The 14,745-nt window shown below is 43.7% G+C and overlaps 1 protein-coding gene across 6 annotated transcripts in view; it reads left to right on the forward strand.

Annotated features, from left to right (window-relative positions):
* FGR (FGR proto-oncogene, Src family tyrosine kinase) overlaps positions 1-14,745 on the forward strand; it is a 193,903-nt gene that overhangs the window by 115,857 nt on the left and 63,301 nt on the right. For 3 of the 6 annotated variants that reach the window (XM_085645686.1, XM_085645682.1, XM_085645684.1), the window contains exon 2: positions 6,260-6,314. The exons of 1 other annotated variant lie outside the window; for it this stretch is intronic. The gene's annotated coding sequence lies outside the window, so the exon portion shown is untranslated. Of the gene's footprint in view, positions 1-5,220; positions 5,604-6,259; positions 6,315-14,745 lie in introns of those variants that run through there. 2 more of the 6 variants (XM_085645683.1, XM_085645687.1) reach the window with 2 other exon arrangements.

The raw sequence follows: 14,745 nt of genomic DNA on the forward strand, positions 1-14,745 counted from the left end.
AGGTCTTATTTTCCTGGATTAAACCTTCAAAATCTATGTTAGTTCCTGGAGATTATTACGCAACACTCATCCATACTTATAAACGGGGAAAGCAAGACTGCAATGCAATGGCCCCGAATCTTAACGGCTATAAGCAAGGTCAGGGGAAGGTGACCTTTGTGACGTAGGTCGAGTAAGCAGTTGTTTGCAATGAAAGTTCCTTTGGAGTGACAAGTCCGGACTCACCATTTAATGCAACATAATTCTTTATTCAGGTAGTGCCATGTACACTTCAAGGCAAAGAAGCAGATGTAAGTAGGTGGTTGCGGCACCCCCACGTGCAGAATGGACTTGTGGGCTCAGACTCACACAGCCTCCTTTTCACACGTACCATTCCATTCACGCAGCGTCACGCGCGTGGGCTGAGCGGCAACCTACAGCACAGTGCACAGATGTAACACAACGACACAAGAGTCCAGACATGGCCACTCCCTGCTGTCTGGAGCTTGAAGCTGTCTCAGTGAGAGTATCAGTGCGTTTAGGGTCAGACTTCTTGTAAACGAAAAAGGAAGTGAAAGAGAGGAAGTGTTACTTGAGAAAAGTGACCAGGATAAGAGTTTCGATAGAAGCTCTCCTCCAGGCCTAGCCGCGCCTCTTCCAGAACCCTCCTCTTTGTACTTGGAACAAATGAAGGACTGGCCCAGTGTTCCAGAACTTTCATCCAACTTCTTATTCTCATGATCAGAAGCCATTTCCTGATGGTGGCATCCATTTCCTGACCATCTGCGCGAAGTTTTTTTTTTTAAAACTTTATTTCATACCTGGGTTCTTTTCAGTTCTATAATTGATGAAGACGAGGCCAGAACTTGTACTTTCCAAATGCTACCTGACAATGCATGGCCAAAAATGCATGTGTGATTTGGGTTAACACAATTCCAAGAGTGTGAGAGACATCCTGCAATCTATTAGCCAGGACACGGCCTCTCGGTTTAATGGTGTCAGTCTCTCCTTGACAAACCTCAGGGAGGGTGGCTTGAGAAAGTTTCTGGATATGCTCTGCGTAGCACTGACTGCTGGCTGTTAAAGTTACTTCTCACAGTTTCATCAGGTGCACACTACCAGATTGCAGCCTGTGATGGTAAGTTACCATCACAGGCTGAAATCTGGTAGGTTTACTCTGGGTAAAAAATTTACAAATCCAGTATTTGTAAAGCACGAACAGCTACCCGAAGGCATCCCGGCGCCGTCGGGAAGATTAAGCAAGCTATTGCCCAGAGTCACATGGTGCTGGGCTGACCTACCGCCGGTACCAGGGATCGAACCGTGAGCCCCAGATTTCAGCGTCAGTCGCCCTGGCCGCGGCGCCACACCTCTTCCCTCATGGACTGTGCCTGGGCTACTGAAAGACCTATAAATGCACATAAATTGCAGAACATGCGCCCTAGAAGTGTCCATTACATATCAAAAGAGAATCCAGCTGCTGCGCGTGTCCTGTCATCGATCTCATTCGACGTCATGAAGGAAACAGGTTCCATCTGACAAGCCTTTATTTGTCATCTAAATGTGTCGTGTTAATTGGAACACATTCGGTTAAGGGTGGCCAGACTGGTTCAATTTAAAGATATAGGACTCAGAATACATGACATGACAGAATATGGCATGTAAAAATAGACGTCCAGGAAAGAGGGCCGTGGCCTCAAACCAGAGAGCCCGACTTCCCATAAAGTATGACGTCAGACACACCTTCCAGTAGGCGGGACGTGACACCAAACAGAAGACACATGATCTTGTGGGCTTGGCTGAGGCAGACAAGAGCAGTCCTCAAATAAACTTAGGAAACACTGCCTCAGGTCATGACTTCAGAGAGCGTCATCAAGTCGGTGAAGTGAGACCTCAGACCAAGGTAACAGCAGATGGTGACGTGCTGATGGGTAGATGGAAAGGACCTGGGCTGGGACAGAGAGGTGAGGGCTTCAGACAGGAGATGTGTTTCCAGAAAAGGACATATTCTCAGGCATAGAGGACATGACGTCATAGACTGGGATTACATCAAACAGCGGGAGTATGAATTTAGGGACACAACATCAGACATACTTAGGATGTGACCTCAGGTGGTTGAAGATATTAGTATGATATTTGAGAAAAAACATATCCCCTTTGAAATGCACATAGAATTGACTATTGGTCGGGAAGCGAGATGAGTACATGTTGAGGTTTCTTCAATCACTTCCTCGTTCAGCTCGCCAGTCTGCTAGCTAGGGTTGGCTGTCTTGGTGCGAGGCCTCCAGAAGTGGATCCAATGTGCAAGAGAAGCCCCCAAAACTGAAAACAAGAATCTAGGAGTGGCCTCCAGAGCTTTCTGCAGGTCAGTGCTTTGTTGTTTTTGACCTAGAGTGAGATAAAAATCATCAAGTAACAATGTATACAATTATAACATAAATGAACAATTTAACATGTTTTTAAAAACTTGTAAAAATATTTAAGCATAACTGGCATTTTCATTTTGAGAAAGCTGGGGGCAGGGCGGGACAGACAAAGAGAGCAAGATTAAAGTCTTGGAAACCATTTTGCAGCGTTTCAGATAAAGGACCAAACTGGAAACAATAGCATAGATGAGACTTCCAGAAACTAACCCCATGCTCTTGGTGATCACAGCACTGGACACAATGATCCAGGTGAGGCCTCCACAGCTGGAAACAATAGTCTAGACTAGACCACCAGAACTTAACACAGTTCTTTAAAGATGGAAGGTGCAACAGGAATGAAGTTAGAATCAGATGTGTTAGTCCATTAGTTTCCTTTATTAGTGATAGAAGTAAAAATTACCATCAGCCAACGCGTTTTGTTTCTTTGACCAAAGAAACTTCATCAGGGCTCCAAATATCAAGTAGAGTATTCAACACTTTTTAAATTATTGTAATAACTGAGTGGCAGCTCGGTAAGACACCCCACAATAGGGGTCAACCAAATCAAATCCCGGCTCGTGATCTCGGTCTTCTTATTTATCCCGACACAAGGCAAATGAGCCGGATCCAAAATTTGAATTTTGATGAAGTCCTTAGGTCAAAGGAACGAAACGCGTTGGGTGATGGCCATATTTACTTCTATCACTAATGAAGGAAACTATTGGACTAACACATATGATTCTGACTTCATTCCTGGTGCACCTTCCATCTTTAAAGAATTTGCTTATTCTGGATACCAGCGGTGCTCAACAGCGGCAAGTGACGGAACCTGATGCACAGGACTCTTCATGTTCGTGGATAGGAATTGACGTGCTGAACCTTAGGTCAGTTGCTGTAAGGAGTGTTTGTTTAGAACTTAACACAATACTCCAGGCGAGACCCACAGAACTGGACTGGACACGATGCTCCTCTGAACCACAGATAATGCTGGAGTTATGGGCTCCAGAAGAGGAAATTGTACTCCAGGTGAGGCCTTCGGAACTGGATCCAATTCTCCAGACATGGACTTCAGTACGGGTTGATTTGTGAAAAAAATAGTGCTAGTGCCCAAAGTTGTAGTCCGAGGCGTGCAGCCAGCGCTTTTAATGTCAGCACGCCAATTTCAAAGACAGCGAGGTCTTCAATCCACCCCATGCCTCTCAAGTGCACCACTAGACACTCCCTGCCCCTTTATCTCACTGTGTAAATTCCTGCTTTCTTCTTTTGAGACATTTTTTCTGTCTTTCTCTTCCTCCTTGTTTCTCCGTTGTGTGTTTTCCATCTCTTGCTCTCAGGAAATCTCTGGTGAGGGAAAATAAGTGCTGGGTCCCCAAAAATGAGTCCACACCGGCACCTACTGGCTCAAATTAAGCACTGGACTTCAGAACTTGAAACCATTGTGTGGGAGTTTTATCTAGACCAGTGTTCCTAAAACTGTGGACCGCAAGCTGATTTTTGGTGTGTTGTGAAAGTCAGAGCAATGCCCTTTTGATGCAAAGCATCTCAAAGGAGCACAAAGTATTTTTTGTGCTGAGAAAATACCTTTTGCGCAGCTCAAAGCCGTGGTAAAATCCGGCCCCTTATTTCTAAGAGTTGCAAATACAACAAAATGAGTTACTATTTAAAGAGGCATTTGCAATATTTCCTTAGCATTATTCAAGAGAGCGTGTAAATGTTGCTTTGAAAGCGAGAGGAGCAATGAAAAAATGTACACCTTGCAAATTACTTCTTTGTTTGCGAAATGCGTTAAAATACATCTGGGGAATGTTTGTCTTCCATTAGCGCCAGCGTAGCTTTTTAAAACATTTTAAAATGTTGGCTAAAGTACATATTAAGAAACATTTATTAATAATGTGACTAGATATATTTATTTTTTAAAGTTCACATGTGATGCAACAGACTGACAATTGTAGTATGTATATGTTTCCAGTATCAAAACACTTACAAACAGGTGCAGAACATACACAGAAACAACACATCTATAAATGGAGAACTTGAGTTATCCCTTCTCATGTGTAAGTAAATCGTTGTGTTATTTTTCACTTTGCATTCTGGTACTTGTAGTTCTGCATTTGTAATGAAAAAAATACAACTATGACATCAGAATGCTGGTAGAAAATAGTACTGGTGGATCTGCTACACATACCTGACGAGTGACAAGCTGAAGTTGTCTATATTACTTACATATGCTGTAAAAAAAAAACATAATATCAGAACATGATTTAGCTTAAAGAGTATATTTTTATTTTATTCAAAACAAATAAGTAACTAGGCTACAGATAAGAAAGCAGGTTTACACCTGAAATCGGACCACGTCAGAGATGCCATCTTGACTTGTTCAGTTGCCCCAGAGCAATCAGTCATTGTTTAGTAGTATTGTGCCGTGATTTTCTGCTTACAATAAAATGCAACTGAGAGTATCGCACGAGGCATACAAAACATCACGCATTGCAAACAGAGAAATGACACACAAACGCACACTGACAAAAATGTAGCCATTAGAGAGAGAGAGGGAGGGCGAGCGAGAGAGAGGACTATATTTAATGGACACCAACTTTCTTTACCCCTCTACCCTTCATATACTGTCTCCCTCTATGAAGAGGCCACAGACTGAATGGGCGCGCTCGGTGCGGCGCTGGGCTTTCAATATGATGCTTTTTTGTGTTGTGTTTTGGGTGGATTTTTTTTTCAATTCTTGCAGCCGGCACTCGGCCAGGTCATGTGTGTCCGGAGGTAGCCAGAGGCCTGTGCTTTCGAGAAGGAAGGAAGTGGGGGTGTGACGGGGGCGACACGGTGAAGGGAAAGGGAGGAAGTGGCGGTGCAGTGTGTCCGCAGCGCCGCGGGGACTTGTTCGTGCGCTTCTCGCCGCTGCGAGTCAGTGAAGGGCAGCGCCGGACCGGTGCTCTGGGCTCCGATGGCTCGTTTGGGCTTAAATAGGAAGTTCTGACTCGGGCAAGTGTTGCAGCAGAGAGGCGCGGCGGGCTGGGGCCGTCGGCGGAACCACGTATTGGGCAAGGCCAGTGACGAGAATCCCACGCGAGGTGAAGGAGTGTAAGGGCGGGCGCGAGCCTGACAGGCGCCTTAGAGCGGCGGAGTCTGTGACCTGAGCCGGAGGAGAGCGAGCCTGCGCGCGGGTATTCGCCAGCTGCACCTGGTTACCGCCTGGTTTCTCGCTACCAGGTACCTGCAGATAGGCTAAAGAGTGCTACAGGCTCGTGGGACTCTCAGTGCTACACAGGGCCGGCCCTTAACTGACCGGGACAGCGCCCTGGGCGGAAAGACAATTCAGTGTTCGTTGTGGGGGCGGGAGTCGTTGCGGTGTGATGACAGGACGTGTGAGGAAGATGGGAGGAGGGCAGGGGGTTGATGGGGTGTTAACAATTACGCTGTGGTACCTTAAAGGCTGATTGCAAAGTTTGAAACAGGACCCGTTTGAGACCAAGTGGGATGGACCAGCTGCTACTTGCGTGACACTCAGGCAGCTCTCTGCTGCGCCCCCTCAGAATGTTGGCGCCCTGGGCCTTTGTCCAGCTTATCCATGCCCAAGACCGGGCCTGGTGCTACAGGCCCCTAGGACTCTCAGTGCTGATGTTTGAAAATAACCTAGGCTTGTTTGGGCCCTGATCCTAAAATGCCAGAATCTGATAGGACCATAGGACTCACTGGGCTGATGTCTGACAGGATCCGGCCCTCAAGGGCTGGAGCCAAGGACACAAGCCTCTTTCGCCTTACTGATTGAGTTTCTCTTTCACTCGTTTTGACATCTCTCGTTATCTCTAGTCCTTGATCCCTCATTTGCTATCCTCTCATGTGCTGTCTCTTTTCTCTTTCCTTAGGTCTTTCACGTCCTTTTAACATGAAGCTCTTGATGTGGTAGCAGGAACTGGTCACGTGAGTAGATACTTTTGCGCCTTGAGCGGTGGAGGAGAACCAATTGGTATCACCTCTGGTGTCTGTTGTCTGGGCTTGCAGATATGTGTTTCCTGATTGATAGCTCTGCTGTCTGAGACCTTAGCTTCTATATAACCCGAGGGATAGACTTGCTTTCGTCAGTATACACGTATTCGCCAGAGTGATAATTCTGCTCCCTGCAGTTTTGGACTGTTAGGTGTGTATAATCAGCTGTTTGCATGTAAGATAACTGTGCACACTCAATAAAAGCTGTGCTGTTTGGGCCTGTAGAATGTGTGTAGCTTGTTGCTCTGCTGTGTTAGGCGCAGCCTGCTCTCAAGCAGGAGATTTTCCGTCTGAGACATCACCTTGCTTTAAAATACATTCAAGATAATCTCTACACATACGTGCACATTCATCAATGCCACCCAATTACACGCTACTCAATACCACACACATACACCCCACATAAAACCACTATGCCCCATAGGAACATTCCATATAAATACACTCCACACTTTGCCACATAATTTCCATCAGCATAATTTCACCCAAAATGCCACACAGTTCCACGCCACACAATTCAGCTCCACACATTTCAATTCCACATCACAGAATTTTTAATTTTGACTGAATGTGATATTACTGCTTTACTACTCTGCTGGCTGAAACTCTGTAAAGCGCTCTGATACCCGCAAGGGTCATGTTCGCGCTACATAAAACTATTAAAATAAATATCTACATATACTGATGGACGTCTACGCTACCTGAAGGGTCTTTGAGACCTGAGCATGGCAGATTGTGTAACCTGACTGATGTTTGTGCTGTTCGTGAGCTGATCATGGGAAATCTCGCGAGACTGTTCTGCAATGTGAGGCATGAGTCCCCAACCGCTGTCAAGAGAGATAGTTCTGCTGTTTGACGCGTGAAAACGTAGGTCACTGTGCAGAGTAAGAGAGGGGTCTGTCCAATCCAAGGTTAGCTGTGTTGGTTGTGTTACTGGGGATAGCACTGCTGTCTGAGACACAAGCCTGTAGAACCACTAAGTAACCTGAGGGATACTTCTGCTGTCCGAAGCCTAAACCTCTTAGATCCATGTCACCCAAGAGGCTACTCTGTTATTTGTAATATGAGGAATGGGTAATATAATAACACGACTGGCTGGTTCCAAAGCATGCAGGATTTGTTTGTCTTGAGATTGACAGACTGACACCATTTAATAGCTCCCACTTCCCTGCTTGCCTTAAATTCACCTTGAACCACTCTCTGGTGAGGTTGAATTTACCGTAAGAAAGTGAATTATTAAGTAGGGTGGATGGTAGTCCACCATAACTGATAAAGTCACTAACCAGCACTAGTGTTAGGATGGTAAAACATTTTAAATCTTAAGGAAACTATCTGGAACCAGATGCAATCCGCCACAGGGAGTCAATGACAGGACTTCACGGCAGCAGAAATATGGTCCCTTCGCCTGAGCCCTATTTCAGCCTGAACTGTGGAGTTTAAGGATTAAACCAGTGGTTAATTTGTAAAATAATAAGTGCCGGGGCTCTCGTCAGGAGGCTGCTTGCACCCGCCCATTTCTCCTGCAAATGCTGCTGAAACAGAACCAACTGCTAACCATGAAAGTGGGTAGAGGATGTGGAATAATGGCCAAAGCCGCCGACTTCGGAGCTGGGGAACCAGGTTCGAGTCTTGTGGTCGGCTCAACATTTTATGATTCTGGGAAAACCAATTAATCTCCCCATGGTCCTTAACTGGTGCTCATGAAAAGCGCCAGTGATGAGGATTAAGTGCCGGTGCGGAGTACTAGAAACCACCAGCTCAAATTAAACACTGGATTAAAGTCTTTGGCAGCCCACTCTATGAGGTGTTACAGTAAATCAAGCAAGATCTGATCACGTCCTCCACCATCAAAGCCTGATTTTATTCTATGAGACTGGGGGGGGGGGGGGGAGTAGATTGTAATGTGTAGAGGTGATTAAAGCGACAGATGACCACTGACATAACTTGAAGAAACAGGGTGGAATCCACATTCGGTACCCCCAGCTTCCCAGCCATCTCTGCTTTTAGTGATAGGCCAGCAGGTTTGAGCAGATATTCTAGGCCTTAGGCCTTACAACTAATATCCCAGAATGATGAATTCCGATATCAATCGGTGTTTTCTGTCTCATTGTATCGCAGACTTAACATCTAGGGAATGAGTTTAAATGCCTGAGCATACAAATGTGTTTCTAACGGACATCCAACTGAGTTATTCGTGTACTTTATGTTCAATTGTTAAATGTCCTGTGTATTTGATTATTCTTTTCATGTTTGGTACACCTTGTTGAACGCTTATTTGTGTTATTGTATATGTTACATGACAGTCCTGTGTGGTTTTTTTGATAGGCCATTACCTTTGTTGCTCCACGATATGTGATTGATAATATACCGTGCCAAATATCACTTTTGTGTCAGTTGTGTTTTCATTTAATAATCAGATGTGTCGCACCATTTAATTGCTAATCCTTAGTCTACCAGTAGATAAATATGGTTCGATAAAAATAAATATTGCACTTCCTTACAGAACCAATTGTTTTAGCTACAGGCCAGCAGGTTTTAGCGGGTATTCTAGGCCTTAAAACTAATATCCCAAAATCATGAATTTCATTTCGAACTGTGCCCTTCTGCTTAAAAATTCTACATGGGGATTGGTCTGTCAAATATTTAATATGACCGAAATATCATTAGCTTGTGATTGAATTCAAGCGCGAGTTCATCAAAACAGGATAAAAAGCCAACTTAGATGTACCATGATTTTGGGTGCTTTTTCAATCCAAATACCAAACTCACACGTCCACCGCTCAGATTAATTTCATATCCCTCTATACAAATTTACCACTAATGCTCTTTGGGTTCCAGAGTAGCATGCTACTCGGCGAAAAAGCGATTCAACGCCTCGTCAGGGGTAGTATCTGCCATATAAATGCAATTACAACTTGCTTTTATCTGTTCTCTAGGATAGATTGAAACCACCTGACGGTGTCTTGCGAGACACTTTATATTGTGGACAAATGCAGTAACTAGATGCAGTAGTCCCCATTGTCAAAAGCCCTGGACCGATCTGTGTCCCTTGACACGTTTCTGTGGTCTCATGCTTGTGAAATAAGTGTTGCCAAAGGGGATATCAGGGAAGTCTTTGGCCTGAGCATGCAAAATCTATGCAAAGTTCAAGATAGTGCTGCAGTCCGAGGCCTGAGACTGTGAGTTCTGTGTAACATGCAGGATATTCCTTAGACTCTGCCATCTGCAGTCTGATCCTATGCAAAGTGGGGGGCAGCTCTGCTGCCTATAGCCTGCGCTTGTGACAGCAGCTAGTCGTATCTGTGTGTATCCTGAAAGCTAAATATGCTTTATTCCGCCAGAGCCTGTGTAGCCTGAATATTTTGACTGGTGCCAAAGACCATGAAATCTTTGCAACTCCAGGGATAGGTATGCTACCTGTGACATGAGACTGCAATTCGGAACGGTTTGTGTAATTAGAGCAATAGCCAACACATGAAATCCTTGGGTCTGAAACCGCACAAAAGCCTGAATAAGAGGACACAAAAGAGATCTTCACCTGCTTTCAAGGGGATCCTTCAATTAGGATGTAATCCCATCACCCACCGGAGTGGCATGCTTCATCATCTGGGATTCTCCTCTTGGTGGGAAAACCTAGTCTCGCCAAGGGCTACTACCCCCTCACTGTGAAGGAAGAGCTCGGGGATGTTTTTATTCCTACACTTTATAGGATATAGTAAATCCTTTCGATGAGAAGGCTAGTAGGTAGTGTGGGTGGTGGGCGCAGTGCAAAACTAAAGAGGTAGTGGTGGAATGAAGTGATGTTAAAACTAACTAACAGGAACAATAATGAGTTTATTGGTTTGCACCTGGTGTCAGGATTAAAACAGAGCACCTGCAGTTTAAAATAATAACTGCATATGGTGGACGAGAACCGGTCTACATGTTTCAGCCTCAATGACCCTGTAAGGTGTTGCGGCTTTCGTCAGGACCAAGATGATATTTTGTGCTACTGCGATGAAAAGTGTCAAGAGATGTGGAAATAGTAACAGAACAAAAGATGTGTATACAAAACCAGTAATCCGACTTTTGGTGTGATCGATTTACTGGTTGAACCTATGGATGACAAAAAAGACAACAGGCGGGATCAAACAGTTCAGCAATCTTATTAGGCAAGTGAAAATTGGATAATCCAAACTTTGAGACTTAATTCTCTATTTTGGTTAACATAAAACAAACCGTAAAATAGTAGCTTACCTGCGAATTACGGATAAATTGCCTCACCTCAACCTGGCAACAGCTCATGGAAGGGGAACCGCTCTGAAAAAAATGAATTCATAACTTTATCAAATACATGTAGTCAATTTGACACGGCTTCCCATCATATAAATGTTGAAAAGCTGTTCGCAAAACAGTCATGGGCACAGTGCTTAAGTACTAAGCTGGTTGGCGTCACTGTAGAAGAGTAACGACACAACGGCTAATCCTAAAGGTTTACAAGATACAGATCAAATGTACCAGGCGTAGTAGCACCATGTATTGTCAAAACGCCTTGTCTCTAAATCAACCTAGGCATGTTTACAAGATGCACAGAATGAGAGCGTGGCAGTGCATTGGTCACTTCAAAGTTTATAGCGTAATTCTACCCCAGAGACGGGTTTACGGCGTTTTACCAGGAATGAGCTCAGAAGCTTAGTGCTGCAATAAATGTTAATTTCCTCAGTCTAAATAACATGTTTATCGTAGTCAGATTGAATCTTACAGGTAAATAATGAACAGTTCTACTGGTGTCAAAACATGGAGTGGATTGCTGCGTATGTGCCGGCAAACGCAAGTACAAGGTGTGCTGTACAAGCGCGGGATAATCTGCACTGTGACAATGTAATGTCTAACCTCGACTTTACGGCGATAACACATGGAAGCAGTATATGGCAACCATGACCATTTCCAGGTCTAAACAAACAGGCGGATGTGCCTGTGTGAAATATGGGCAGTCAAAGAGACCGTTTCTCAGCGCATTAGCTATTAAAATTATCGCATATTGGCACAATCACCCCTTCTTACCTCTCCGTCGGTACCCAGGGCTTGCTGTGAGCTGGAACCGGAGGTACTCGACAGGTCCAGCGCAGAGGTTTTTAAATCTACGGGGCCACTACGTCCTATGACACGCTGGTATCCAGTTCATTACTGAGCATGCTGGGAACAGACACTCCTCTCCTTTTGCTTTTGGTTTTTGATCCATTATCATATTGTTTCCCAGCCCTGAAGAGTCACAGTTGTTCTACTGTTGACGAAACACGTGTCGGCTGGCGCCCTTTGTACTGATGAAAACATCTTTTGAATTAAAACAACATCTCTTCATTGTTTATTGAACTTTGTTGTTCTTTCTGTGATCTCATTAACAAAATTGTCACGTGTGCACAGGATTTGCTTACAATTGTTCTGGTATGGGCTTTCGCCCACACCTTATACAGGGGTTTTGGGTATTCCCCTGACCTGTTTGCACCGTTAAGCATTGGTTCTTTGTTCTTCTTACTTCATCTGTCCGTTTATCTGCCTGAGCGCCATTTATCCTGTTTTCAAAAACCCTCTCTGGTCTATAAACATTTGATATATGAGCAGGAATAAAGGGCTGTTCAAGTACCAGTTCATCTGCTGTATGATTGGGCTCGAGAAAATGATTGAGTTTTGTAGCTTGCTTTCTACAACAGATTGTGCTCTTGTTCTCCATTATTCTGGTTTTAATCTTCCGTGTGGTCACACCCACGTATCGAAGAGTACAGGGGCATGTCACCAGGTAGATAAGGCGCTCGCTGTTACAATTAGTGTGACGGGACAATGTCCAGGGTCTTTCAGTGTGAGTATTTCCGTTTTGGAAGCATTCAATTTGAGATGGCTCGATGTCATCCACTGATTAATGGCTCTGAGGAAACTGAAGATTTTTGAGTTTCCGATGTCTTTGGGGTTTTCCACTTTCAGAAGTATTTGTGTGTCTTCCTCATAGTTCTAGCAGGTGATTTGAAATTCATTGATCATTGCCGGTAATGACTTCATGTAGATGTTGAAAAGCATGGGTGAGATGATAGAGACTTGAGGGACCCCCACTTTTGTGAAGTATGGTTTGGATGAGAAAGGCAGAGTATGGATGACTTTTGCTCTGGTCTGTAGGTAGGATGTGATCCAGTCAAGAGCAGTCCCCTCAATACCGACTTCCTAGAGTCTCTGTATTAAGGTGTCAGGGTCAACTGTGTCAAAGGCAGCTGAGAGGTCCAAGAGAAGAAGGCAGCGACCCCTTTCTGGTCTACTGTGTTTTTAAGGTCATCCCAGATGACAATGAGGGCAGATTCTGTGCCTCTTCTTGGGCAGTATGCAGTTTGGTAGTCTGCAAGTATGGCATTATCTTCATTGAATTGTGACATCTGGGCGAATGCTGCTCTTTCTATCAGTTTGACCAGGAAAGGTCAATTTTTGTTTGGTCCGTAGTTGTTGGGGTCATGCGGGTCCAGGTTAGTTTTATTTAATAATGAGCATATGAATGCCTTTTTTTTTTTTTTTTTTTTTTTTTTTAGGTCTTCTGGAAAGATTTCCGCAGTTAAAGTATGATTGATGATTTCTCTTATTCGTGTGTCAGCAGAGGTGGATAAAAGAATGTTCTTGAAAATTTGTGGTGGACAAGAGTCAGAAGGGGAGCCAGAATGCCTGCTTGCTTTGACCAGATCCATAAATTCACTTTGTGATATTTGTTTGAAGGAATGCAGAGACTGAGTTAGCCTACTAATGGAGGGGAATTTTGTAAATGGGTTGGTGCTGGTGGTTTTAATTTCTTTTAAATAGGAGTCCAACAAGTCTGCTTTGGTTGTGTAATGATTTGCACAGAATTCTTGAGTAATGGAATGAGTTTCTTCTGTGCATTTAGGTTTACGAAATTCAGTGAGCATTTTTTTAATTCTTTATTTGCACATTAAGCTTTTTGAATTTTGTCGAGTACCTTTTTAAGCTTTTTTGATTTGTATATTCTGTTAAGTTTGAGTAAGTAAAGTTCGTCTTCATTGCCATTTGTTTTGAGCAAGGTTCGTTACAGCCTTCTAATCTGTTTTATCTTTTTTAGTTCTGTATTTCTTCAAGGTGCTTGTTTTCTGTTGTCCTGATTTGCTGTTCTTAGCGGTATCAGAAGCTTCCTGTAGCCACTCATACACTTTTTGAATTGAATTTGTGTCTCGATCTGTGTTGGATGTTAGTTGTGTTTCTAAGTATTCAAAATTGAGTTTGTTCCATGGTCGATAGGTGGATGCATATAAGGTGAACTTGGGTGTGCTGATTTGTGGTTTTTTATGTTGGAAAGCTACCAAACAGTGGTCTGTCCAAGTGACTGGTGTAATCCTTTGAAATGTAACTAGTTCTGGAGTTGCAAAAATGACATCTAAGATGTGTCCGGCGATGTGTGTGGGTTTGTGTATGATCTGATGTAGGTTCAGTGGGACTAGGCCAGTGATCATTTTTGGATTGGGCATATTGGGTTTGTCAAACCAAATGTTTAGGTAATCAGGAATGCACAGGTTGGAGTGAAGTGTCATAAGTTTTGAAACTGTGTCTAAAAACGTGTCTGTGAATGTTGCATTGCTGGATAGTGGTCTGTAAAGAAGAAGGAAGTTACAGGAGGAAGTTGGTGTAGGGTTTCACCTGGTGACTAGGGCCTCACAACATTGAATGGAAATGTCGTCAGATTTGGTGACATTTATTGATTGCTTGAATGCAACAGCTAGTCCACCTCCTCTTTTCCCTATATGATTTTGTGTGATAGTTTCATAGCCTGGAGGAATGGCTTCATGCAACATTAGAGCCATGTCATCTCCCAACTATGATTCAGTTATGAAGAGTAAGTCAGGTTGTGTGTTGTTAAGTAGGATGTAGATGTGGTGTTTGTTTTTAGAGATTAATCAAGCATTTATTAGTAGGCAGTTTAGAGATTGTGTTTTGGTGACTTGCTTTGCAGAAGAGTGAGCAGTTTATTTTGATCTTGTGGTATGTGTCATTAGAGCTGGTTTTAACTGTACGGGGTGACAATACTGTTTTTCTATATTGTATTCCTTTCCCAGCTGGCTTAGAAGGCATTTTGTTGGGTCTACGTGAGTAGGTGGTGGAGATGATGGTTGAAAGTAAGATGGTGAGCTGTGTTGTTTTTTGTAGAGTAGTGGATATGGAGATGTGAAGTTGTGAAGAATGGCATGTTGTTTGCTTTGTTTGCATACGTTTAGGGTGTTTAGAGGTTGTGGTCAGGAGCGTAGCTGAGTCAGTGAGATTCAAGGGGTGTGAATCTTTCATTTCCCAACTAAACAAGTGGAAAAAAGCAATACAGGTGTAGAAGACTGATTCTGCGTCCCCATAT

Source organism: Triturus cristatus, chromosome 3_1, assembly GCF_964204655.1.
Source record: "Triturus cristatus chromosome 3_1, aTriCri1.1, whole genome shotgun sequence".
In the NCBI taxonomy this organism is placed as follows: Eukaryota; Metazoa; Chordata; class Amphibia; order Caudata; family Salamandridae; genus Triturus; species Triturus cristatus.